This window comes from Polypterus senegalus, chromosome 17 (assembly GCF_016835505.1).
Source record: "Polypterus senegalus isolate Bchr_013 chromosome 17, ASM1683550v1, whole genome shotgun sequence".
NCBI lineage: Eukaryota > Metazoa > Chordata > Cladistia > Polypteriformes > Polypteridae > Polypterus > Polypterus senegalus.
This window is the reverse complement of record NC_053170.1, coordinates 31000728-31028609: the sequence shown is the minus strand read 5'-3', so window position 1 is coordinate 31028609 and position 27882 is coordinate 31000728. Positions and strand designations below refer to the sequence as shown.

Sequence of the window (27882 nt, the reverse complement as noted above, 5' to 3'; positions counted from 1 at the left end):
TTTGTGTATGCATTCCTCTTAACAGGTTTTTGCAGGACTTCTTCTGATCTCCATTGCGTTAGTCAGTTCTCACATCACCCTACCACCATCCCTCCAAGATGACTTTGTGTAAAAACGATTTGCCCAAATAATAAATGCATAATGTATATAGTAACTCAATTAAATGTAAATTGAGTCACTTATGCTTTTAGACAAACAAAGAGATTGAGAATGTGGCAGGCACTGCTGCGGGACCAGGGCACAGCTGTGCTTTATCCGCCGACTGATGGGCAGCAAGATGCCACCAACCGACTCCCGTAAGACCAATGTGCAGTAAATCAAAGCAGACAGACTGAACCTTTGGGAGAAGCTGCTAAGACTATGTCTTAAGGTTAGCACTTCACGTGCCTTATTCTGGCCTGAATTCTAAAATTGACAAAGAGGGTTCAATGCTTAAAAGATGTACAGATGTACATATTATACTGGATTGATTTGATCTTTGATCAAAGCATTATTTAAGAATTTTGTGCATCTGAAAATGAAGGGGCAAAAGTAGCATTTCTTTTCATTTCTTTTCTTAATGTTCACTGACTGGTTTTGTAAAAAAAATACATTTGCTTAACAAACACTTTTTATCCAAAGCATCTTACAAAAGAGGACAATATAATCAAATAAACTACAGTCTGAGGGACAGTTCTGGAGCCAGTGTTACAGGACAATGTTACAAAATGGATCACCACAAGAGAAGAATTCAGCACAAAATGCAAGCGAGTTACATTTCTTTAGTTACAAAAAGCTAACAAAGCCATTAAACCATTACAGACAAATCCACTGAACAAGAGAGCCTTCAAACACTTCTTAAACACATTGTTCAGTCCTAACAAAGTAGTAGTATTATGCAGTATCATTTCTGATTCACAAGAAATATTACATAATTGGTAGGCGAGTGAGAATAAATATATTAATTAATAAGGCACAAAATAAATTACTAAGGAAAAAAGTAGTTATCATTTTCATATATTGTTAAACATAAGCATCAATTTAATATCAAAAGTGCATCGTTGAAAATAGAATACACATATTCCTTAGTCTGCACACTTAAATCAGAAACCACACCAACACTCTTATAAATACAGATACTGTGATGGTACTTTAGTGGGTTGTGTGGTTCCTTGTAGAACCACTGCTTGACAAAGAACCATTACTTTTTGAAAGGGTTCTTTGCATATCATATTGGTTCTCTGGGCTTTAAAAAGGTTCCTAATATCTCGACAAAACAAAACTCTTTAATGTATATTGAGATACCTTTCAGGATGTGGAAAGAGTAAAAAAAACCTGAACTTGGCCAGGTTACTGTATGCACCTTTTAAAAATTAGGAACTCACTGATATTTCACAAATGTGTTGTCATCTATTCGAGGTTATTTATACTGTACAACATGTTATGGATTTCCATAAATAAAAGTTCTTTCTGGAACCTTTCCTGTAGATGGTTCCTCTATGGCGTCGCTCAGAAGAACCACCCTGGTGCCTTTATTTTTAGGAGTGTAGCACAGCGAAGCCATTTATGTCCTGTTATTAAAGGATCAGCAGAATTTGTACTTTTCATACTTCTGCTCTGAAACACCTTTTAACATTTTGGTTTTCCTTCGTTGTTAAGCACCAGTCAAACAGAGCTATGCTGCCATCTAGTGCTAAACACTATTATAACTTGTCAGAAGGCACTTACAGGGCTTCCAATTTTTCGGCACAGGGATACTTATTACTAGAGATAACTATATGCGTCATGTCACTTTAAATGTGTCTTAGGCTCAGAAGCCGGAAAGAGGACAGTTATTTCACATTTTCCTGTACTTGTTTTGATTTCCTAAAATGCAGATAATGCACAGATCTTGGTGTTCTAAAATTAGGAAGAATCTTGTTCTTACTATGCCACAGTGTTTAATAACTAAAGATAAAGTGCACTGTCAAAGGACGCTTACTTTTAAAAAAAAAACAAAAACAAAAAAAGTGTACATATAAAAGGTTAGAAATGCACAGTGAGCAGCATGCAACCAGCAACAATTTTATTTGCAATACCAAAACACCACCAAATCGGGACCCACTTGATCCCAAAGCAATTACAATTTGTGGAGGTATAACCTCAAGTAAGTGGTGAGAATCTACTTTGCCAGATTGTATTGGCTTCAGTGTGTCCCACAGTTGACTTACTTTCATCTCGTAGGTCCTCAATTTAATTGAGATCTGATGATTATGAAGGCCATTGAATTATGATGGATTTACCATCACATTTCTAAGACTCTCTTAGTCTAGTAGCAAGGAATATTATCTAGCTCATTTAAAATAAAGATTTGTATGTGGGCACACTGTTGCCATGAAGTGATCCAATTAATCAAAATTGTTATTAAGATATCCTGTGGTGCTCACAGCTTTACTGTACTTCCGGGCACTGTGCGGGCGGTAGCCTCTTATAAAAGCACAAATTCTCAGATGATTCTGCACTAATGGGGTGCATGGACAAGCGGGATGAAACAAAGCATAGTGATCAGGTGGACAACTTTAAGAACTGTCTGCCACTTAAGTTAAGGAACTGGTTACCAAATTTCGTTGCAACAAAGAACATCAATGCCCAGTCACTATTCAAGAAATGGATATAAAAGGTGGTGCACTGCTACAAGTACTTGGGGGTCCACATAAATGACAGCCTTGACTGGTCTCTTAACACAGAGGAACAACATAAGAAAGGGTAGAAGCAGACTCTGTTTTCTTAGGAGACTGCATTCCTCTAATGACATCCTTTACAAGATGTACCACTCTAATGGCCAGTTTTATTTTCTATGCTGTCGTTTGTGCACATCACTTTAGGAGAGACCGAACAAATAAACAAGCTGATTAAAAAGGCAAGGTCGGTTTTAGGACACACTCTGGACCCAGTGGAGGTATTAGAGGAGGAGACAATGAAGACTAAACTGAGTGCCATTATGAACAATGCTGAACATCATCTCTCTGACACACCAACACTGAGGACTTTCAGCCAACAATTTATTCAGCAGAAGTGTGTCAGGAAACACGACTGGGGTCCATCTTACTGACGGCAATACATCTGCATAATGTCTCGATGTGAATGGTCTGCTGATCTTTTTCTTTCTAATTAGTCATTCTCATGTATTTGATAAGGGGCTTGTTGTTTTTTTTTACAGAAGTTCAGTAAATATTTTCTTATTATGACATACATACAAAATATTTTCTTATTATGACATACATACATACATACATACATACATACATACATACATACATACATACATACAGATAAATTAAGTGCTGTCTGTCTAAGGATCCAACATGTTCCACAAATACACAGCCCATAGCAGCATCAGCAGAGTTCATGCCTGTGCTTAGTACCATGCCACAGTCAAAGTCATTTAAAATCTTTAGCCTCCCCCTTTCTCCCTTGTAACTAAACACATGACATGCAGTGGTACCCATCAGTCTGCTTTAAATAGCTCTGTCAGCACACACTCAATGGCATTAGAAAAAACAGATGTGCCCAATAAAGCAGCCCCTCTGTATACACAGGATTAAGGATGACTGGCTTTTAGCCTTTCACAACTTTGCCTTGAAAAATATGGGATTAATAAACTTACTGATAGATGTTTTTCCTTATATAGCTAGCTTCCTTTTTAAAATTGCATCTTTTTAACTTGCAACCAACATTTTATACTGCGATATTACAATATACAATGCTTTAAAAAACACACAACTAAGATTTTTTTTTTAGTTATTTAAAATTTGCCACTTTATAACCCATAAAGTAGTTAAGTTAGTGTTATTTGATGAGGAAAATTGTAAATTGGTTAAAATACAGGCTGTGACACTTTATACTTTAACCATTTTCAGATAAACAATATTCAGAAAAATATAATTCAGACTTGTATCTTTATTTTCCCCCCTGAATTTCACCAGCATTTTAACAATAAATAAAAAATTACACCTTTACAAATGCCTCAGATGATTTAATTTAGTTTATATTTGTATATCACTCTTCACGGAGTACTTGTGCAAAGCACTGTGACAAGTTCTCAGGTAAAATGCAATTACAAACTTTACAAAATTGCATAATGAGTACACAAACAACACAGATTTCTTTAAAAAGACGATTAAACAAGGTAGGTTGAAACGGACAGACACGGAGTCCCACACTACCTGTCTGTTGATTAATTGCTGAACTATAGCCAGTTGACAACTGGGAAGAGACGAACAAAAACTTTAATCAGCAGCATCCCAGGAGAAAATAAACCTCTGCAAGGGGGTTGGGGTCCACAGTCAATGAGAAGATGGAGTTAAATATGCGCACATTAAAAGAAGGCCTCAAGGTACTGTCACTTCCTACTTAAGCCAACATGACACATAATTTATTTTTTTTAATTTGTTATCAAAGAACGCTGATGACTAGTAAAGATATAGTATGCCATTATTCCTTCAATCATACAAACAAGCGTGGCTTAAAACAAGCAAACATTTTAAATGAATAATCAGAACTCAGAACAAGTTTTTTGCTGCCATATTTATTTCCTAATTTGTCATCCATATGCAAAAGAGTCTTTGCAATGAAAGCTATTTGTACGAAAAACATTTCACTCTCTTTGTTTTTGAATTGCATCATAAAAAACATCTGAACACGTTGCTAGCATTTTATTTCCATTGAAGTAACGGCATTTTAGCTAACAGAAATGCCATCAGGGTGACCCAGTGATTAGTGCTGCTCCTTCACTGATCCACCATCATGGGAATGACTTAAAGCATACAGTGGTGTGAAAAACTATTTGCCCCCTTCCTGATTTCTTATTCTTTTGCATGTTTGTCACACAAAATGTTTCTGATCATCAAACACATTTAACCATTAGTCAAATATAACACAAGTAAACACAAAATGCAGTTTTAAATGATGGTTTTATTATTTAGGAAGAAAAAAAAATCCAAACCTACATGGCCCTGTGTGAAAAAGTAATTGCCCCCAGAACATAATAACTGGTTGGGCCACCTTTAGCAGCAATAACTGCAATCAAGCGTTTGCGATAACTTGCAATGAGTCCTTTACAGCGCTCTGGAGGAATTTTGGCCCACTCATCTTTGCAGAATTGTTGTAATTCAGCTTTGAGGGTTTTCTAGCATGAACCACCTTTTTAAGGTCATGCCATAGCATCTCAATTGGATTCAGGTCAGGACTTTGACTAGGCCACTCCAAAGTCTTCATTTTGTTTTTCTTCAGCCATTCAGAGGTGGATTTGCTGGTGTGTTTTGGGTCATTGTCCTGTTGCAGCACCCAAGATCACTTCAGCTTGAGTTGACGAACAGATGGCCGGACATTCAGGATTTTTTGGTAGACAGTAGAATTCATGGTTCCATCTATCACAGCAAGCCTTCCAGGTCCTGAAGCAGCAAAACAACCCCAGACCATCACACTACCACCACCATATTTTACTGTTGGTATGATGTTCTTTTTCTGAAATGCCGTGTTCCTTTTACGCCAGATGTAACGGGACATTTGCCTTCCAAAAAGTTCAACTTTTGTCTCATCAGTCCACAAGGTATTTTCCCCAAAAGTCTTGGCAATCATTGAGATGTTTCTTAGCAAAATTGAGATGAGCCCTAATGTTCTTTTTGCTTAACAGTGGTTTGCGTCTTGGAAAGCTGCCATGCAGGCCGTTTTTGCCCAGTCTCTTTCTTATGGTGGAGTCGTGAACACTGACCTTAATTGAGGCAAGTGAGGCCTGCAGTTCTTTAGACGTTGTCCTGGGGTCTTTTGTGACCTCTCGGATGAGCCGTCTCTGCGCTCTTGGGGTAATTTTGGTCGGCCCGCCACTCCTGGGAAGGTTCACCACTGTTCCATGTTTTTGCCATTTGTGGATAATGGCTCTCACTGTGGTACTTCTGTTCTCATTTATTCCTGAATTTCTTTGGATCTTGGCATGATGTCTAGCTTTTGAGGTGCTTTTGGTCTACTTCTCTGTGTCAGGCAGCTCCTATTTAAGTGATTTCTTGATTGAAACAGGTGTGGCAGTAACCAGGCCTGGGGGTGGCTACGGAAATTGAACTCAGGTGTGATACACCACAGTTAGGTTATTTTTTAACAAGGGGGCAATTACTTTTTCACACAGGGCCATGTAGGTTTGGATTTTTATTCTCCCTAAATAATAAAAACCATCACTTAAAAACTGCATTTTGTGTTTACTTGTGTTATATTTGACTAATGGTTAAATGTGTTTGATGATCAGAAACATTTTGTGTGACAAACATGCAAAAGAATAAGAGATCAGGAAGGGGGCAAATAGTTTTTCACACCACTGTATGTCATACTTGAATGTTATCCCCATGTCTGTGTGTGTTTTATTTCCACATCCCCAAATTACATGTTAGGCTGACTGGTGATTCTTTGGTCACATGTGTGGACAAATGTGTGAGATTGGCTCTGTAATGGACTGGCACCCCATCCAGGGTTACTATAGGCTTTGCAGCCATGGTGGTTCAACAGGCTCCAGGGCTCCATGACACTGAGATACATTAAGTGAGTGTCTGAATTCCATGAAATGTCAATAGACTGGTGTTTTAATATTTGCATGTATCTTCTAGCTGTTACTGTTACAGCTTTGTCATGTCACACACAATTGACAAATTCTCCATATAATGGTTGGTGCTGCCACCTCATGAATCCGATGTCCAAGGATTTCTCCCTGTGCTTGTAAAGAGTTTGTAAGTTCTCCCTGTGTCTAAGTGATGTTTTCTTATGGTACTCCATTCTTTCTGTCTCGAATCTCAAAGTTGCAGTTGTTCATACAACTGGCCATTTTAAATCGATCCTGCATCAGTGGTGTATGTGAGTGGGTCCTGCAAATCACTAGAACCTGCCTTGTGCCGGTGTCATTGTAAGTCCTGAACTCTGTAAAACCCTCAAAAAGTTATGCTAATACATCGTCTGTCACTAACTCCTGTCTATCCACAGCATTCCACTGATACTGTACCTCCAGCTAATCTGTGTTGCCTTCAGTTCTATTGTTCAACACTTTGGATGACCACTCAAAATGTTTAAAATGTGCTGACTCCATTAATTCATTTAAAAGCCCACACAAAGCCCATCTTTTTAAGAAGGCATTCAAACTTAGACTAGCATTCTTCCTTCTCCCTAAAATTTATTTCATTTGTTCAGGTTCTTATTAATGTAACTCTGCAACTAGAACTAAATTTATTTCTTAATCCTCTGTAAGCATGGTATATTTTAGGCCTGTCTATTGCCTTCACGGGCAGAAAACTACATTAAAATTAAAAAGTGCAATCTATCACTAGTGTACTATATGTAGTATATTATTATTTGACATCTTGTAAAGCAGTCTGAGCTTCACTCTGTGTATGAAAATGTACTGAATAAATACATTTTGTTGCTAAGAATAAATATTGTTACCAATATATCTAGTGTTTTAATAATGCTGCTATTAGTTTTATGCCAGTGTTATTTTTTGGGCTTTTTCCTTTACCTCTACTGCTATTGTTCCCTTTTTAATATTTGTGAAGTGCTTAGAGCATAAAAATGTACTCTACAAATAAAATGTTGTTTATCACAGATTACCTGAAAAATATCAAGTATTTGTTAAATTAACTTTTTTTATATAACTTCACAACATTTGGGCACACACCAACTTTCAGGTTACAACATTTGGGCACACACCAACTTTCAGGTTACAACATTTGGGCACACACCAATTTTCAGGTTTTATAGCCAGTTAAGTACATTTTGCTCTTTTATTTTTTTTTATTTTGCTTGACTGCTGATTTTCCATTGTTTCCAAGATGGCCAAGATGTGACTTGTGCCGTATGTGTCAGCTTAACATCATGGTGGTCTTCTCACTTGTACCACATAAAGGTAGGCCTGAAGGAAGGCATAGATCATCTATTGATTGCTACTCGATAATTCCCGAGTTTCTCATCTCCGTCTTTGCAGTTCTTCTCACTCTGTTTGAGCTTTTCTGCTAAAGTTTTAAACGTGATTTTACAAACAATTTGACATTCTTAGGCATTTGCAATTTTATCTAATTGGCTGAGACATTTAACAAAGAAGCTTTCAAGTTAAGGATACAACACAACTGTTTAGAATATTTGTTTAAATTTTTGGGCACAGCTGAGTTAAGTAACTTGTTCAGCATTGCGCTTTGAGTACAAGGAAGTAATAGAACTGGCAACAACATAGTGGTTTGATTATAATCGATCATTTTGCCAATCTACACTATATTGTTTTGTCATTTTTGTTTTGTTTTAGAACTGTGATAGTTTTGTACCTGTCAGGCCAACTGCAAAGGTTCAAGTGAGGAAAGCAAGCTCTTGTAGGGCTGATTTAGGGCTAATATTTTTAGTGTCTTCTGTCAGGGTCTATTATTTTCTTTTCTTAGACTGTCTTCTTGTGCCACATTTGTAATTGCTGAGCGTAACACCAGTTATTACGGAGTTGGCTTTTTTTTGACTAAATTTCATATGTGGGAGTGAGTGTTGCTGACTCTGAGCAATGTTCACATTTGTGGTGTGTAAAGGTTAAAAAACAATAATAAAAAATAAAGCATATTAGTAATACAAATCCAATGCAAAATGTGGACATATTGGTCAAGAACTAGAAGAGTATAAGAGGAAAAGATGAAACATGTGACGCTCACAGTTTTAATTCTAAATTTCTTATGCAGTATGTACTAAAACTAAGTTTTATTGGAATACAGTTTCAACATACAATAAAAAGAGATGCATTTTTAAATTACAATTCTCTTCAAAAAATGTATGTATAATATGAACAGAGAGCACTGGTCCAATGCACATATCCAAATATACATACCCTCACATGTAAAAATACTGAACACAGATCTTACACCTACTCGTTATCTAGTAACATTTTTTGACATTTCTTGGCAAAAAAATACAGCCTTGTAAAATGCTTGTTTAATTCAACCCCTTGTCTAGTCTTAAAAAATAACATTGTACAACAGTAGCAACAATACACTCTAAGAGAAAAAAAAGTTGAAAAATTCTATGGGATAGTTTTGTATTTCTAGGGGTTGAGACACTTCCTGTAGTTTGGGTGGAGGGTGGGAGAGACCTGAAAAAAAGTTTTGTCCATGAAAGGGCCTCTGCTGCTGGCTTTTGATCAGTTAATTCTCCAATATGCTAGAAGGAGATAAAAGCTACGGCATGTGCTGTCCAGGAGTGACTGTTTTCAGATAGTTGACCCACGCAGCAGAGGCCCGCCTTTACTCCAAGCAAGAAAAGCCGCCAACTTTAAAAAACACTAACTGCTCTCTCCAAACCCAAATTATGCATAGTATGATCGTACATACTTAACAGCATCGGTGGGCAACATTTCTTTATGAGGATTCTGGGATTGGGAGACATTACAAAATACCTAGAAAAGCTACACTATGCCATCCATTCAGCTCTGGATGTTTAACTTTAGCTGGTTAACATTGGCAATTAAATACAAAAAACATTACTCCACTAAAAATACTTTAATATAACTATATATGCACATGTTTTTATATATATATATATATATATATATATATATATATATATATATATATATATATATATATATATATATATATATATATATATATATATATATATATATATATACACACACACACATCATGCACACAAATGCTTGAAGTGAATAAAACCCCCTTGCATTTATCAAAACAGACAAAGATGATCATATTTTAGCTGAAAATTTTTAAATCATATAGTCATATTTCAGCAAGGACTAATATAAAACAGTAAAATGTACACAGAGTGTTTTTCAGACCAAAGGCAACTTATAAAACTTCCTTATGCTACACAAAGGTAAGAATTAATTACTGTTTGTTGTATTCTTTGAAATGTGTTAGCTCTATTGCACTAATATTAAAAGTCAAGAAGCAAACAGTATTCAGAACACAAAAATCTAAACCACTAAAATTCATATAATAGTAAAATGATATTTATACTTCATTAAGCATTTCAAAACATTTTTACTGCTCAGCACTAAAACCTTTACAAAACTGAACTGACTTAGTAAAGTAAATGAACAAATTAACCATTAGCCCTCTCAGAAATACCTTATAAACAAAATTGCAAAGATTGCATCCCTGTAAGAAAACTAACCTCTGCTCAAGGAGTACAAATCAGCTGTGAAAAATTTTCAAAACCTTCACAAAAGCCAGAGAAGCTCTCATTTTTCCTATAGCCTTTGCCGTTTTCCTTGAAAGTAGCTGATATGATCGCTCCCAGCACGTTCCAAGCCACGCTGACATACGTTTGTCTAACTGACTTCAGACTCCTCCTCCTCCTCCTCCTCTCTCCCATACTTTAAGTAACGCAAGTCCTCACCACTGTGTCAAAGTCCAGCTCACCATTTTAATACACCCCACTCAGTGAGGTATTATATTCACCTGCTTTAGAGCTCCATCACGGGAAGCTTCCAACATATAAACAGCACCAAAACACATCCATTAACAACCACTTTTTCAACATAAGGCAGAGATTAGCGCTGCAGATGTTAATTAAAATGATTGGAACTATTAACCTTGAGCCACATTTTTTGTTATTATATTATGATTACATTAATATAGCATTCTACTGTAGATATGTGTGCACTGCCAGCATTGAAAAAATCTTCATTTGAACTGATTGTTGCATAACTCATAGGCACCCTGTACAAAGTGCAAGCGCCCATTACAGCTTAACACAATGATCAGACTAAAATGCAAGAGGATGTCTGCACATATGTCTGTGTATTATCTGCAAAGAGGTGTCTCACTTGGGCACTGAGAAATGGTGCATGGAATGCAAAGTTTCCTTTCGAGTCTGAAGACGTACAGGACATAAAATTCAACTGTTTAGAGCAAGACAATTATTATTATCTCTCTTGACAACACCCTGGAATTAAGTAAAGATTTTCTACACTGTGAGGTTTACTAATATTGGACATTTCAATTAAGCATTATACTGTACCCTGTAGAAATAGTTAACAAGGAGTCTTCCATTTACCATATTAATTTTATAGTACCCATAAAGGATAGTGAATCAAAGGCAAGACAGGTGATGTACATAATATTGCTCTTTATTACTCCATCTTAACAAAGAAACAGCAGGTTTTGAGAAAGGGAACAGATTAAAATGAACAGTTGACTCCTGCCAACTAATCAATTGTCAGACTATGAGGGGAGTATTTGATGAAGCCTTAATAAATTAGCCTTCACATCTACTAAACTAAGGATAATAAAGACTGACTCAGTGAATATATATATATATATAATAATATAGCCCAAGGAAGTGACTACCATGGAGGCCACAACTCCTACAATGTAACATGTTGTTTTGTCCTCCACAACATAGAAAGGCAATCAGATGATGAGAATTGGATTAGCAAATGTCACCATGATTTTTTAGAAATCATCTTTCTCATTAGATTTCTCTACAATAATTCAGTCAACTAAAAATTCAAGAGAAACCTAATCTCTGCCAACTACTAGGCAAGGCAAGATGAGATTAAAAGAGAAACCCTATTGTTTTAATAAGGCTCTACAAACTCTTATTCCAAAAAATCTTTAGCCACTACCTCTCAACCATGACATGTGAGGGATGAAGAAGCTAATGACATTCATTTTAAAGTACGAGGGGGAGTGTCAAGCTAAAGTTAGAAAATGGGATTTATTAGAAAATTGAATGAATCTTAACAAAACTGCTAATGTCATTTCTCAATGTAGTCTCCACCTTTCTCAATGCACTTGCGCTGCCTGCCTGAAAGTGCCAGGATTCCAGCAGTATAAAAAGTTTTGTCTTGTCCTCGCAACCACTCATGCACCACATTCTTCTCAACGTCATCTGTCTTGAATCAATGACCACCAAGATGTTTTTTTTTAGCGGTCCAAATATGTGGAAGTCACACGGTGCCAAATCCAGCAAATAAGGAGGATATGGCAATACCTCAAACCAGTTTCTCCAGACAAGCCTTGGTGTCCTTAACAGTGTGCGGGTGGGTGGGCATTGTCTTTCAGCAAAAGGACTCCTTGAGACAGCAGTCTCTGCCGCTTGGATCGAATAGCAGGCTTCACATTTCTCTCCAGCAAGTCATAGTAACTGCACTGGTGACTGTAGTACCCCTTGGCATGTTGTGTTTGATAATAACTCGGGTGCAAAAGTGGTGGCGAGAACAAGATAAAACCTTTTATTCTGCTGGAATCCTGGCACTTCCATGCAGGTGGTGCAAGTGCATCGAGAAGGGTGGAGACTACATTGAGAAATGACATTAGCAGTTTTAAGGTTTGTTCTATTTTCTAATATATATTATTATTATTATATATGTATATGTCAATAATGTACTCTGATGACAATCTGTGATGAAAAGTGGGTATTCTTGTGGTGCTAAAGCTGGCATCCTATAAAGAGCACAAAATAGTGTTGAAAAAGGTAGGATTTCATGCTTCTGACCTTAACAAAGTTTACAATATTAAACATATTTTATGATTTTGTGAGATACACTTCTACTTTAATTTTAGTGTGACTGTGCTTTTTACAAAAAAAAAAAGAGTAATAATATATAATGTGACTTTTCTACTGGTCTTAAAAAAATTAAACAGTACAAAATGTTCTTGAGTTTATCCATAGCAATGTGTAGCTTCATACTCTTAACAAGTTAAATCACTTGTAATCAACAATTAAGAAAGCTAAAATATTCAACAGTTCTATTTTCATTATTTTAAAAAGACTACAAACAACTACGTTTAAAAATATTAGAAAACGGGCCATTCCGCAAAACAAGCTCGTCCATCCTTAAAGTCCTACTCTCTGCTAGGCTAGTTAGTTCACTTATTCCAGAAGTCTGTGGTTCCTCATGTGAAGAAAACTTTGACATTTTTTTGAGATCTGCCCTGATAAGTTTGCAACTGTGTCCCCATGTTCTTGTTACAGAATTTATTTTAAAGTAACAATTGGGATCCACTGTACTAATTCCTCTCATAATTTGAAATAACTCAATAATGTTCCCTCTAAATCTCCATTTACTTAAACTGAAAAGGTTCAACTCCTTCATTCTCAAATATGACAATCTTTGATGACATTTACAATATCAATATTTTGAATGAAAAAATGATTATAATTAAATACCTTCAAATAAAATTAAACAAAACCACACAACTAATTTGGACCAAAAATATAAATTTCCATACCCCTCTTAGTCATCTATTCAAATTCTGAAAAAAACCCAAAACATCATTTACAGAAAAAGAGTGAGCTTGATGAAGAATAAAAGCACTTACAGTACACATATGAAAACTCAACACAAATAAATGTACTCACCCATATAAGCAGCAGTACCCAAGACAAGTCACCATCGCAGGTATAAAACAGCATGGGAGAAGAAAAAAAAAAAAAACTGCATTAGTAAAAATAAAAAAGTAAATAATACATCAAAAAGTAAATTACATTTGCAAGGCCTAAAGCTCTCAGTTTAGTTTAACCTAAATGCCTGTGTTCAGCTGAGCAAAAAATACAAGTCACGACTCTCAGTATATCCCATCTGTTGTGTTGTCTGTTGCAAACTGGCACACAAGGTACCAGTCGTAGGATATTTCATTTCTACCTGTGTATATCAGATCAAAATGTATGGTTTTCTTCAGATAAAAAAGGTTATGAAAATAACAGCATATCAGGTCATCATATAATGAGATATATTCCAATTAAAAACTAAAGGATATATTCTCCAATAGCTGTCACTGTAACCTACTTTTACGCTTTAAGTAAAACGCTTTTTTAATTTTCTACCCTATAATGATGGAACATGTTTAGAACAGTTATGACTTGACATCTAAACACTATACAATATTAAAGTATTTCAAGTGAACATTCATTGTGCTCATTTTAACTGCAGGAGAGCCAACAGCTTGCCAAGGGACATTGGAACTGCTCAGATCACCTTTAACACTATATTGTGCCAGGACTGCCAAGTCAAAATAGACACCTGCTTAGAAGTTCAACCGGACAGGAGAAAAATAAAAAATGAGATGCAACTTGAATTTGACACAAAAATGGAGATTAGGTCAGGGCTGCATGGTGGCAAAAAATACATCACAATATAGCAGATATAGCATTGCCACCTTATAATACTTAAACACAAATTCATCTTCTAGCCATTTGAAATTTCTGTGCGGTTTATTTAGAGGGCTTCAAAATTCCACTCACAGTCCTTTGATAGCCTATTTTTTTTCATTTTTTACTTCCTGTGATTCAGTAACATATTTTGTAGACAATCGACACTTTACACAATAATTGGCCACTGATTGACAGATATGGGGACAAAGGTTAGGCTTCTTGTCTCACACACACGCACTGGCATAGCATCCACCATTTGGAATGTACTCTGCATCCGTCTTCGGCTGTTCCTTCCACATGCATATTAATATCCTGGTTAATATCTGGGGGCAGTTTTACTTTTCTCCTCTTAATGTGACCTAAATTTGACCTAAATCTTACGGTGGAGTATACTGATTAAATGTCACACGTTGTCTGTTGTGTTATTTTCTTGTATCTGTTTAACAATATATATACTGTATATTTGTTTTTCTGCTGTAAAAATATTTTATCCTGTGATAATAAAGTCTATCAACCATACCTACCTTACGTTTAAGTTGCAGGTTAATGACTAGGAGCGGACAGGTAACAGAATCACACTGCATGTGGGGCAGGGTCATCTGTGGAGTTTCTCTGTCTTTGGACCATTACTTTTCTAATGTTCTGTATATTAATGACATTGACTCTTAATATAATTAGTTGACTTGTGAAAATTTTGTGGATGACACTAACTAGGGATAGCAGATAGTGAGGGTGCAGCAAAAACACAGCCAGCAGACCTGGGCAATCTTCAACAACTGGGCAAACACTTGAAAATGCATGTCAATGTATAAAAGTAAAACATGCTTCACAAGGGCAAATGGGACCTGAATTACAAATACAAGATAGGTGATGCTGCAGCCTTTAAGAAGACTTTTAGGGTTTATGTTTGTGTAAAATTCTCATCACACAGGCAATGCATGGAAGTGATTAAAAAGGAATATACAATATTCGGGTTTTTTTTTTTTTTTTTAAGAACTGCTCAGTATAAATTCAGGGATGTTATTCTTCAATTGCATAATGTATCAGTGTGCCCATATCTAAGAACTGTATGAAGTTTCTATAACCACACTACACAGGCATCGCAGAAGGTGCACAAAAGAGGGCAACCCTGAGACTACACTGACAGGCTAAATGACCTAAATGAGTGTGGGATCCTAATCCAGGACTTCATTATTCTCAGAGGTGTCAATAAAGCTGATTGTTTTTGAAAATAAAGTGAATGGCATACATAAGGTGACTGGTAGGAAGAATTAAGTACCCAAGGCCAGAAAGAACTTCTTAACACAAAAGATTGTGTGAATCTAAAACAATCTAAAAAGTCAAAGCTGAAATGATGAGGTTGTCAACTTATAAAAGACACTGGAACAAGCTTAACTATTACTTAGCTTAGTCATTGGAATCTCCGTTCAGTTACTGTCTATGTGGACTCTGCATGGTCTCTCTTTTGTCTACATGGTTTAGATATATATATATATATATATATATATATATATATATATTTTTTTTTTTTTTAATTCTGTGTACTCTGATTTTTCTCTCAAATCCCAGTAATGTGCCAGGCAGGTTAACTGGAGGCTCAGAAATGGTATACTATGAGCAAATATACCCAACAAAAGACCTTCATCCCATCCTGCATTGGCTACTGCCTTGTGCCCACCAGTCCCCGCAACTCTAAGCTGAATTAGGATGGATGGACGGATGGACAGGCATGCCGCCAATTTAGGTTGACTTGGTCCTCATAATCATATATTTGTATTAAGTCTTGTTAGAGGACTTTTAAATGATGGAAAATATGACAAGATTCAAAAGTCTCTTGACATGAATATCTTTTTATAATGCACCTCACACAGAAGTAATCATTTGCTCTAGAACAGAGAAATAAACAATGATGAAGCCAGTGATTGTCAGAATATGTTTAAGTCATGCCGAGTAATGGGAAGCTCAGAAGAGGCTGACAGTAAAATGCACTCATGTCTGTGTCTCTCAGTCTGGCCCCAACATATATTGACTGTCATTTAAACTTAGCCATTACTGTGCTTGGAAAATGAGAAGTCTGTTGTTCTTTCAGAATATTAATTATGTGATTTGAAGCTAAAGGGAAAGCCTGCAATACAACAGGATTTCAAAACTGCTACCTTAAAAAAACAAAACTTTAAGAGGAATAAAGAAAGCAAGCCAAATTTGGGGTACCCAAAAGTAAAAAGATACAGGAGTTGTGCACACAGACTAGTTAGTGCTGTTGCCTCACAGAATCCAGGGTTCAGACTCCAGACCATGTGGTATCTCTGTGGATTCTGCACATTGTCTCCGTGTCTGGGTGGCTTTTTGTCTATTTTTATACTCTGGGTATTCCAGCTCCCACAGCTCCAAAATATATCCTTTCAATGGAGATTCTAAACTGGCTCCATAGGAGGGACTGTGCCCGGTACTGGACTGGTTCTGCTTTACTTCTAATCCTGCAAAGTAGGCTATGGCTCCTGTGACTCTGAAATGGATTAAGTAGGTTTGGTAATGCAGAGATAGATGTATGCTTAGCTGGTGCACATTTTCAGAAAAGTACAAATGTATATTAAGAAAACAAAACATTTTAGAGAGGGATTGAATAATTCCTTGTGGAGAGAACTAAGCATGTCAAAGGCAAAACAAACATGTCCGAATCAGTTCTACCACAAGTGTGAATTGTTATTCTGTTAAGTGATAAATTACATATTAAATAAAACCCAGCAGAGAATGTGCTAGATAGATATGGATACATTCTTTTAAGCTTTGCACCTCTCTCCAGCTGCTTGCCTTTCAATTATATAATTTTTTTTTTTTTGGAGCAATTTAAGAACAGCAAGTAAGACTTCATCTTGACAAACAGTCTTTTCTCATTCACAATAAATCACAACTGGCTGTTTGCTACAGCTTCTGGGATCCAAAGCCAAGCATAAACTTTAACAATATAAATGAATTGGCATCACGACCCTCCACACCCCCACTCATGACACACAAATCAGGTCAGCAGGAACAAAAAGTTCTTTCAAGGTACACAAAAACCTGTACACATAACCCCATTTACTGCTCACAGCATTCAATTTATATTGATTTTCTTATACATTTTCAGTATCAATCATGTGTGGCAAATTTTAATGCATTTTTTATGCCAAGAATTAAAAGTGCTTGAGTACAGGCATATGCTTCCTGACCTGCTGGCTAGCAAAAATGATGGTGTGATTACACTGAAAAAGGAGATGTGCAGAAGCTGAAAAGCTTTTCTTATGACAAAGTCAATGCACCCTTATGATTATTTAAGTCAAAGTTTGAAAGTTATTTGAAGAAAGGAGATTAGATAGATAGATAGATAGATAGATAGATAGATAGATAGATAGATAGATAGATAGATAGATAGATAGATAGATAGATAGATAGATAGATAGATAGATAGATAGATAGATAGATAGAACAATACAATACCTTTAAAAAATATGCTGTCTCTTTCCATGTGTGTACTTTCAGCACTGTTGCTCTGCCTTTCTCACATCCTGTCCAGTTCTACCCCTGCCACCTTTGAAGTCGACCCTCTAACTGTGTCTAATGTGTCTTTACTTGTTGCGTGTCTCATGCTCACACTCCCTTTTCTCATCACATCAACAAAGTCAAAATGACCAATCAGATTACTCAGAGGGACAGGATACACAGACTTTAGTGTTATATGTGTGTGTGTGTGTGTGAGTGAGTGAATGAGAGAGAGAGAGAGAGAGAGAGAGAGAGAAAGGGAAAGGGGAAGCAAAGGTCCATACACCTGAAGAGCTCCAAGTAGGGAGAAACACGTGCCATTTACTCTTTGTATTATTAGGCAGGTACTACCATATATAACATATCTAAAATCTGCTTCTCGCAACTGAAATGGCTTGGCAGATGTATGCCGACTGGCCAACCAACCACAAGCATTACCTGGTGGGCGACTACCCAAATAATCAGATTATGATTCAGACCTATGGATATAATATTACGATCTACAACCTGTCAAGTAAGCGAACCAGCCACTGTAGCACAATGACTGATGCTCGAAGTCCAATTTTTGATCTCTGAAAGGGGAAGCAAAAGAGCATACACCTAACAAGCCCAAAGAAGTAAAAACATGTCTCGTGTACGCTTTGTATTATTTGGCAGGTACTATATAACATTTTTTTATATATATGTTACTGTATATAGTACCTATATATATATATATATATATATATAAATAAACATATACATACACACACGAACACACTCAAGATTTCATGCAAGAAAAATCAAGGTCGGCTTCATCAACAGACGCCTCACAGCCTGAGACACCTGGGTTTGAAAGCTTTGGACTGTGCATTCTCCCCAAGTATTTTCATAAGTCTGGGTCCTTTAGCTTTTTTCCCCATCATCTCAAATACCAACAGTTGTCCGCCAACTGTAAAAAGGCCCAGGGCATGTGAAAGAATGTGCCCTGAAATAGCCTGGCACTCCATCCATTGTTTGATTCTGTCCTGTGCCAGATGTTGCTGGAATAGCCTGCAGCTCTCTGCGACAATATAGTTGGTTTGTACAGTTTAGTAAAAAAAAAAAAAAACTAAACTGAACTTAAACTGCTATAAAAAAAAGAAAAACCTTATACTTACTATATATTAAGAAAAAGTTTTAGAAAGAAAGATTTTAGCAACTTGAAATGTGAAGACCTGCTAGTTTCTTTAAAATTCAATAAAGTCACTAAAATTGAGTTACTTTTACAGTACTTGGTGTTACACTCTTCAGGAAGTATATCCAAAGACTTCCCTGGAAATGACAAACGTGAATATATCATTTTTAATAATGTTTAGGTTCTGAAACATTATGTGCCCCTTGCAGAGTTCATCAAATGTAGAAGTTTGTTTTCCTTTGGGCAATTCATAAATCCTCATTTGATTTGCTTCATGCATTAATTATCCATTACATAGGTATACTTTGAAAGATTTGTGTTTATTATTATTTCATGTGATTTGTATATGTTTTTGGGCACTGAACTCAAAACTAAAAACCATTTTATCTTAATCATGTGCCATTTTTTTCACAAAACAGACTTAGTTGTCAATTACAGTCATATGAAAATGTTTGAGAACCCCTCTTAATTCTTTGGATTTTTGTTTATTATTGGCTGAGTTTTCAAAGTAACAACTTCCTTTTAATATGTGACATGCCTTATGGAAACAGTAGTATTTCAGCAGTGACATTAAGTTTATTGGTTTAACAGAAAATATGCATCATAACAAAATTAGACAGGTGCATAAATTTGGGCACCGCAACAGAGATATTATATCAATGCTTAGTTGAGCCTCCTTTTGCAAATATAACAATCTCTTGATGCCTTCTATAGCCTTTGATGAGTGTTTGGATTCTGGATGGAAGTATTTTTGACCATTCTTCCATACAAAATCTCTCCAGTTCAGCTAAATTTGATGGCTGCCGAGCATGGACAGCCTGCTTCAAATCATCCCATAGATTGCAGATGATATTCAAGTCAGGGGACTGTGACGGCCATTCCAGAACATTGTACTTCTCCCTCTGCATGAATGACTTTGTAGATTTTGAACTGTGTTTTGGGTCATTGTCTTGTTGGAATATCCAAACCCTGCATAACTTCAACTTTGTGACTAAGAAGAATTTGTTGATATTGGGTTGAATTCATCTGACCCTCGACTATAACAAGGGCCCCAGTCCCTGAACTAGCCACACAGCCCCACAGCATGATGGAACCTCCACCAAATTTGAGATGAGGTAGCTGGTGTTTTTCTTGGAATGCAGTGTTCTTCCGCCATGCAAAGCGCTTTTTGTTATGACCAAATAACTCAATTTTTGTCTCATTGGTCCAAAGCACTTTGTTCCAAAATTAATCTGGCATTTGCATACAACAAGTGACTCTGTTTGTGGCGTGAGTGCAGAAAGGGCTTCTTTCTCATCACCCTGCCATACAGATGTTCTTTGTGCAAATTGTGCTGAATTGTAGAATGATGTACAGATACACCATTTGCAGCATGATGTTCTTGCAGGTCTTTGGAAGTGATCTTGGGTTGTCTGTAACCATTCTCACAATCCTGTGCATATGGATTGTTCCTGTATGTTTCTTGGCCTGCCAGACCTGGGTTCAACAGCAACTGTGCCTGTGGCCTTCCATTTCCTGATTACATTCCTTACAGTTGAAACTGACAGTTTTATCCTCCGAGATAGCTTTTTGTAGCCTTCCCCTAAACCATGATACTCAACGATCTTTGTTTTCAGATCTTTTGAGAGTTGCTTTGAGGATCCCATGCTGTCCCTCTTCAGAGGAGAGTCAAAGGAAAGCACAACTTGCAATTGACCACCTTAAATACTTTTTCTCATGATTGGACACACCTGCCTATGAAGTTCAAGGCTTAACGAGCTAATCCAACCAATTTGATGTTGCAAGTAATCAGCATTGAGCAGTGACATTTATTAAAATCAGCAAAATGACAAGGGGACTCAAATTTTTGCACAGCCAGTTTTTCACATTTGATTTAAATTTCATACAACTAAATACAGCTTCATTAAAAATCTTTGTTCGGATAACACCACAGTACTCAGATGTTCCTAGAAAATGAAAGACATACCACTGTTATCTTTTTTGTTGAAAGTAAATTATTATGCAGGCTGAGAGGGGTTCCCAAACTTTTTCATATGACTGTATACTTTGTTTTTGCATATAATTAAATGTGAACATTTTACCCTAATGATGATTTGTTTGAACTGAATATTAAAATAATAGTAAAGTCTATATTTAAAGCAAAACAGTTTTTTTATATAATAAGCTCTGAATATAGCTGGAATTGAAGACGGTGATGAGTCATAGCAGCAGGTATTGTCATGTGATGCTGCGAGACGTCCAAGCCTTCACTGTGAGTGGGACAGAAAAGCCAAGAATTTCCATTGGGTTCTGAAGGAATAGCCAGCTAGAAAAAGCTACAGTTTGGTGCCAAAAACATCATCAGATGGAGCTTGGTGGAGATAGATAAAGCTCTGCCACCACCGCTTTATATTAAGCTTGGTTTAAAAAAGCAGTTTGTCAAAATCCAATCAAAAAATGGGGACTGTTTTATGTATTTGTGCCAAAGAGGGCATTTTGGTCTGACCAGATATTAGAAAACCAATTGTGTATGCAGAATTTGATGGAGAAATGAACGACTGGAATGGGAGGCTTGGCATCCTTCAAATAAGTCATTTCACAGTTTCAGGTAACAATAAAGATACAAATTATAAAAAAAAAAAAAAGTGAAAAATGTATTTGATAATTTTAAGGAATTGGGCTGCAAAATGACTCTCAAAGTTCACTTTTTGCTTTCGCATTTGGAATGTTTTTTCCTGAGAAACTTGCAGCAGTGAGTGAAAGATTCCATCAGGATATAAAAATGTGGAAAGAACGTACCAAGAACAAAGTGATTTTAATATGATGGCAGACTACTGTGTGATGATTCATAGACAAGAAAAAGTGGACAAGTGACAGGCCACCAAACAAAGTTATGGATAAAAAAAAAAGAACTGACAAAAACTACATAAGTTATATGTAGGTCAATTCATATGTATTGGTGTATTCTTTACATTTATGTTTAAAGATATTAGACTGACAACATTATCTTAAATTTATGTTTTGATTGGATTGATTTAGAACAGTATTGTATACATGAACAGATTGTCATTTCTTACGTTTTAATTAAATTTTCAATTGTGTGCTAATTGTGATGTATTGGAAATATTAAGGCCAATAAAAATAGCTATTCACAATTAAACCAATTTTTAACTTATTCATTTTGCAGACCTGTTCTCCAACACGTGTCTTCCAGTTCAGGGGTCGGAGTCTATCCCTTCTGCATCGGGCTAAGAGCGGGAAGGAATCCCGGACGAGGCAGCTGTCAATAACAGCAGACTGGGGCTGAATTGGCAGTCGTCAAATAACATTAAACTCGGGCCTGTGGTGGTAAACCAGCCTCTGGGGGGAAAGCACACAGTGGACATGAATGCCAGCGGCGTTCACCGCTGCACCAACGTAAACCTAAAATTTTAACATTCTTTTAAGGGAAGGCAGATTTTTTTCAGTGCAAAACTTTTTTTCATTCGGGGTTAAATCAAATATGCTTAATCCAAGAGCTGCCTCGGTTTCAAATGAAAATCCTTTTGTAAATAAAGACAACCCAAATCGATCACTGCCCTGTATCCGTCAATGCAGTGGAATTTTAGAAGTGAAACAATAATTTGCATTCCACTGTCCATAGGTCTTCTCTTAAATTGTCACCTCCAGGCAGAAATGCTATGCAATTACCAATCGCACGCCACCAAGTGACAGAACTTTTTTCTCCATAGTGATTTGCATGTAACACGAATACAGATGTTCAGTGTTCATATGTACATGGATACAGCCGATCTGCTTCCGAAGCCCCCCACAGCAGGCTTTAGAAGACGCAGTTCCGCAGTGTAATTCTGGTACAGTGCCGACTGCTTTTCAAAACACACGCTCCACTCCATCTGAGGAGCCTCCACCGAGCAGTACCTCCTGCTGCTGCCCCACCGCAGAGTACTGAAACTGATGCACCAGGTCGCCTTATCAGAATACGCAGACCCTCGTTATCAGTGCAGTAAGAGGCTGCACCCAACCAACTGAAGACGCGGCGGACGCAATACGTCTCGTGCTGATCTATGGATATGAGGGCAGGGAAACACCTTTGAAACAAGAGAGTGGTTGCTGATTCGCTTTTTTCCCTTTACCCACCTGCGCAGTTCTGCCGACACCTATCCTAAATGTACATTGAGCAATTCCGAACTAAAGCTAAGTGAGTTCACGAAAATGATACTTGGTAATAAAAAAAGTTGTTGTACCTGTGGAGGGAGTGTCTCTGCGGGAGCCGGACTGGTCGCTAATGCTACGCAAACTTTTAAACAGCACGAATGCGGAAAAACACAAGAGAAGATCGAACAGGCGAAAGGTAAAATACATCTAAATAAACAAAAACCTAATCGTTGTTAAATGTCATCTAACTATACACTGCAGCATTTAGCATTCCAGTAAATTTCAATATCTGATATAAAAATGAGGTACACTACACTATAGGTCAATATGTTTAATATACGACATCCAACGTCCTATGAGATTTTCTAGCGAACAGCATTAAGTGTCAACCAAAGCAAAAGTTGTTACCTGACCACAGCTCCTGCAGTACCTCCACCCAGCTGAGGGTCTTTAAATTGCCTTATCCCTTTAAGAGCCGGCTAGCTCAGTTGGAGTGAAGTGAAGGGAAGCTCGCTCAGTGTCTCTCCCCCTCTCTCCTCTTCTGGTCGCTCACGCTTTGTTGTGACGTCACAGCATAGGAATTGACAGATTCAATCTACAGTGCTGTGTTAGCAGAGCCCGCCCCTCCGCGTCTAGGATTGGATGATGCTCTTGACGCCTTAAATTTATAGGTGAAACTCTTGGCCACGACTTTAAGGTGTCAAGCTTGGTAGAAGCGAGGGCGTCAGCCGAGACAGGTTAACATTTAACCTGTTGGAGACAAAAATTAAGTCAAGAACGATCTTCCGGTGAAATTCTAAAGTAGGTCATAAATTGGAGACTATTACATGAAATCAATATACAGTAATATTAATATATTAAAGAGAAGCAAACCTACATAATTAAAATAAATTATCTATCTATCTACTATATATACAGTGCATCCGGAAAGTATTCACAGCGCATCACTTTTTCCACATTTTGTTATGTTACAGCCTTATTCCAAAATGGATGAAATTCATTTTTTCCTCAGAATTCTACACACAACACCCCATAATGACAACGTGAAAAAAGTTTACTTGAGGTTTTTGCAAATTTATTAAAAATAAAAAACTGAGAAATCACATGTGCATAAGTATTCACAGCCTTTGCTCAATACTTTGTCGATGCACCTTTGGCAGCAATTACAGCCTCAAGTCTTTTTGAATATGATGCCACAAGCTTGGCACACCTATCCTTGGCCAGTTTCACCCTTTCCTCTTTGCAGCACCTCTCAAGCTCCATCAGGTTGGATGGGAAGCGTCGGTGTACAGCCATGTTAAGATCTCTCCAGAGATGTTCAATCGGATTCAAGTCTGGGCTCTGGCTGGGCCACTCAAGGACATTCACAGAGTTGTCCTGAAGCCACTCCTTTGATATCTTGGCTGTGTGCTTAGGGTTGTTGTCCTGCTGAAAGATGAACCGTCGCCCCAGTCTGAGGTCAAGAGCGCTCTGGAGCAGGTTTTCATCCAGGATGTCTCTGTACATTGCTGCAGTCATCTTTCTCTTTATCCTGACTAGTCTCCCAGTTCCTGCCGCTGAAAAACATCCCCACAGCATGATGCTGCCACCACTATGCTTCACTGTAGGGATGGTATTGGCCTGGTGATGAGCAGTGCCTGGGTTCCTTCAAACGTGACACCTGGCATTCACACCAAAGAGTTCAATCTTTGTCTCATCAGACCAGAGAATTTTGTTTCTCGTGGTCTGAGAGTCCTTCAGGTGCTTTTTGGCAAACTCCAGGCGGACTGCCATGTGCCTTTTACTAAGGAGTGGCTTCCGTCTGGCCACTCTACCATACAGGCCTGATTGGTAGATTGCTGCAGAGATGGTTGTCCTTCTGGAAGGTTCTCCTCTCTCCACAGAGGACCTCTGGAGCTCTGACAGAGTGATCATCGAGTTCTTGGTCACCTCCCTGACTAAGGCCCTTCTCCCCCGATCGCTCAGTTTAGATGGCCAGCCAGCTCTAGGAAGAGCCCTGGTGGTTTCGAACTTCTTCCACTTACGGATGATGGAGGCCACTGTGTTCATTGGGACCTTCAAAGCAGCAGAATTTTTTCTGTGACCTTCCCCAGATTTGTGCCTCGAGACAATCCTGTCTCGGAGGTCTACAGACAATTCCTTTGACTTCATGCTTTGGTTTGTGCTCTGACATGAACTGTCAACTGTGGGACCTTATATAGACAGTTGTGTGCCTTTCCAAATCATGTCCAATCAACTCAATTTACCACAGGTGGACTCCAATTAAGCTGCAGAAACATCTCAAGGATGATCAGGGGAAACAGGATGCACCGGAGCTCAATTTTGAGCTTCATGGCGAAGGCTGTGAATACTTATGTACATGTGCTTTCTCAATTTTTTTATTTTTAATAAATTTGCAAAAATCTCAAGTAAACTTTTTTCATGTTTCCATTATAGGGTGTTGTGTGTAGAATTCTGAGGAAAAAAATGAATTTAATCCATTTTGGAATAAGGCTGTAACATAACAAAATGTGGAAAAAGTGATGCGCTGTGAATACTTTCCGGATGCACTGTATATATATATATATATATATATATATATATATATATATATATATATATATATATATATATATATATATATATATGGTATATTTATTAAGTTTTAATTTATTTGAAAACATCTAAAATCAACTACTGACTGACTAATATATATTGAACTCTCCACCCCTCAAATCCTGATAACTCTGTCCGCACAACATTCTGAATGATCTGGATGTTACACTCCTGCTTTACACTCTCATCCCAACATTACACAGTCACTGGTCAGCATGTAAATTATCATCAAAATCTGTTCACACAATGCTACAATGTACTTTACAAGTCAGATAGAACAACTGCTTTTATATTTCTGTAACTGCAGCAATAGCACATTAGATATCTTTCTGAGGGTCACAGAGAGCTTAACTTCCAGCCTCATGGTCACAAATCATCAGTCAAAATGATTTTCAGGAAAAATATTTGCAGGATTTTAACAGATCATGAAAGTTCTCATAATGAAACAATGAAACCCAAAGCCATTATTGTGAGCTTTGGATCTAAAAATGGTAAATTATGGGAGAGAAACCCATTTTTGAATTTTCCACCAGCAATAGACTGCAGATGGGCACAACTGGATGAAGATTTGAGTATTATGCCAGGCAACATCCTGAAATCGAGAAGTTGAAGAACATGGTGCAGGTTGTGTATCAGGCATGTCATGATACCTTTGGAGTTAAGGGTCAAGCCAGCAGCTGGGCCCAATAGGTGGCAGTGGCATATCACAGATTTGCTGAAAGAACTAAGAATACTCAAGTGACAACAAAGGAAGGCCTTTTTGACAACCCCTTCCTCTTCACAGCTGAACTCCTTAGTAAGCCTAGGAGTAGGTGACTGACATGTTTTAAGTAAGAAGTGGAGGAGAGTGTGGAAGCAGCAGACGGTGACCCCAGCAGAAGAGACATCCCACTTGTGGACTGTCCTTTCCAACTGCCAACACGTAAGCCATACACCCCTTCCAGCATGGAAGACTTTACTCTTGATGAAGTAAAGGCAGTAGTGGAAAGAGTTTGAGCAAGATCTGCTTCAGGTCCATCGGGTACCACTTATAAGACCTATAAGAATTGTCCAAAGCTACTGAAGAAAGCTTTTATGGACACTCTGGAAAAAGAACCAGGAACCCCGTCTCTGGACACTAGCTGAGGGCTGCTTTGTTTCTAAAGAACTAAATTAATCAAGACTTGAACAGTTCCATGAGATATCCTGGTTGGACATTGAAGGGAAAATATTCTGGTCTATCACTGCAGAAAGGCTAAACATCTTATCTTCTTGTCAATGACTATATTGACCTAAGTGTCCAAAAAAGAGGAGTTCCAGGGTGTCAGATCATCAAGGACACTAACAGCAATAATAGCACACTCTCAGTTGTATGGTTAGATCTCGCCAAAGCTTACCCAAGCATTTCTCACCAGCCAATCCAGGTCACACTGGAGCACTACCAAGTAATATCAGAAGTAATCATGCTTCTGATGTCACACATGGATTTGCTGAAAATGAGGTTCACTGTGGGCAACTTTACCACCAAATGGCAGATGCATGAGAAGAGCATTATGGCAGGATGCACAATATCAGTGGTCCTATTTGTAGCAGCCATGAATTTATTATTGAAGGCAGGAGGAGCACAATGTAAAGGACCTAAAGCAGATGATGGTATAAGACATCCTGTCTGCAGAGCCTTCAGGGATGATATAATGGTGTTCACTCCATCTTTACAAGGAACATAGTGGATATTTAGTGTACTGAAAAAAATGGCTGCATGGTCACTAATGCAATTCAATCCAGCAAAATCTAGGAACCTGAGTATTCTGAAAAAAACGCTGTCAAAGTGAATCTTCAGCATTCAAGGAGCTGAGATTCCAGTAATTCAAGAACAAGGGATATCATGTTTAGGAAAGAGCTATGGTAGTACATTGAGGCACAGTGGCAAACTCAAAGGCACCATTGCCCAATTAAACATTTTGCTCAAGGCAATTGATGACAACCAACCACTAGGGAGGTTTAAGGTGTGCTGCTTTCAATATCTCATCATACCCAGAATTCAATGGACATTTCTGTTGTATGACTTCTTCATGACTCAAGTGGAAGCAATGGAAAGACTGTGCAGCAAGTTTGTGAGGAAATGGTTGGGTGTTCACCCAACATTCAGCTCGATCTACCTGTACAGTAAGACTCTTAGCATTGCTTACTTGTCTCATCTGTGGTGGAGGAATTCAAAGCCAACAAGACAAGAACACTCAGCACACTGCTTCTGTCAGGGGAAGAGAAAGTCAGATATGCCACCAAGAACAACAAGTGTGGCAAGAAGTGGAAGCCTCAGGAAGCAGTGAGAGAGGCTGAAATATATTTGAAAGATG

The 27882-nt window shown here is 37.6% G+C and overlaps 1 protein-coding gene across 3 annotated transcripts in view; it reads right to left on the bottom strand.

The window, feature by feature from the left end:
• epb41a (erythrocyte membrane protein band 4.1a) overlaps nt 1-23507 on the bottom strand; it is a 234654-nt gene extending 211147 nt beyond the window's left edge. Inside the window, exon 1 of one of the 3 annotated variants that reach the window (XM_039739690.1) lies at nt 23360-23507. The gene's annotated coding sequence lies outside the window, so the exon portion shown is untranslated. Of the gene's footprint in view, nt 1-10155; nt 10233-13350; nt 15643-23359 lie in introns of those variants that run through there. The other 2 variants (XM_039739692.1, XM_039739693.1) reach the window with 2 other exon arrangements.
• Between the last annotated feature and the right edge of the window lie 4375 nt (nt 23508-27882).